The sequence below is a fragment of the Entamoeba invadens genome (genome assembly GCF_000330505.1).
Source record: "Entamoeba invadens IP1 unplaced genomic scaffold scaff_1105074726131, whole genome shotgun sequence".
In the NCBI taxonomy this organism is placed as follows: Eukaryota; Evosea; order Mastigamoebida; family Endamoebidae; genus Entamoeba; species Entamoeba invadens.
The window spans coordinates 37092-38669 of NW_004191820.1; positions in this window are offsets into that span (position 1 = coordinate 37092).

The following is a 1578-nucleotide window of genomic DNA, read 5'->3' on the forward strand; positions in this document are numbered from 1 at the left end:
AAAATATAAATATCGTATCTTTTAAGTAAGATAATGTAAAATCAAATTAAACTTTAAATGATAACACTAAGACTAAGACAACAATTTACAAAAATTTTATGTTATGACTTAAGGCTCACATGTACATGCACATAAGATATATAAATTGATTGTATTAAAAGTCCAAGGTTTAAACACAACATCTGTTGTAAATATAAAGATGTCAACAATAAAATTATGAAAAGTTGTTTTGATTGACAACAATCAATTAAACAATAATTTATCAAATAAAACAGTTACAATACAACTTACAATGTAAATCATCAAATACTCAAACAAACAAAAAAGTCAAAAAGTGGTTTAATAAAAAAAATAACATATTTTAATTTCAATAATTCAAATATAAGTGATTTTATGTTTTTTATTCATTATAAATTGTTCATTTTTTGTTTCGGCATTTTACAAATATGGTAAAGTTTTTTTTTAAAAAAATTTTTGTTAATTCCCATAAAGTCGTCACAATCGAAAAAAATATCAAATAATATATTATTTTATTATGTTTAAATTAAAATATATTTTTCTATACATATAAGGGAATCGATATATCTAAATTGAGTTAACTAAAAAATATAATTTTTTCACTACAATTATAATTTGGCAAATTTTTACCTTTCTCAAAATTCGCCAAACATTTAAGTTTGTAAAATTTTGGCAAAGACTTATTATCGACTTGTTTTTTATGGTATTTATATATAATATTCTTTAACATTTTATATAAAAATTAATAATTATAATAATGATTGTTAATTAATAAAATTAATAATTATTATCATAATAATATCACAATTGTTAATTTACAATAAATTAATTATGATTTATATTAAAACACACCAACAAACAAACTAACTGATGATTTTCAATCAAATAAATTTTTTATAATTATTGTAAATTTATGATTCAATAATAGCTTTGATAAAATATTCAAAAAGATTAAAAAATAGAATGCACACAATTACAGTAAATTTGTTTCAAACACTCTGTTTATGCATCAATGATGAACAAACTTGTTTCACTTATTTATCTGCGAATAATAACTCTTCTGTTTTATGAAAGTATTGCATGTTCAATAGAAATTTTCAACAACACCAAGTATTGTGATTCAAAGTTTTGTTATAGTCCATTTCATTATATTTCTATATTAATTTGGTATATTAAACCACTATATGATGTTTGATAGTGATAAAAAAACAACAATAAATCAATTTTAACAAGTAATCGTTAGGTGACAGCTCTTTTCTGGTTGATTTCACAGAACTGTGTTAAAGGAAGTATAATTAACATCAATTTTTTATTTTAATTAATTTTATTTAATAAGTTAAATTAATATTTAATCGTTACAGTTAGTTTACACAACAATTACTTATTTTTTATAACAAATAGATTTGTACATTTGTTCAGCCCTGTTTCAAAATAATTATTTTTTGTTGCACAATTTGCGTGATAGTTGCACAATTGGCAGTATTGTTGCATATCAATATCGGGTGTTTCAGAACTATTTATTTATCCTCAAATCAATAATTTATTGTTCCAAAACAAAAA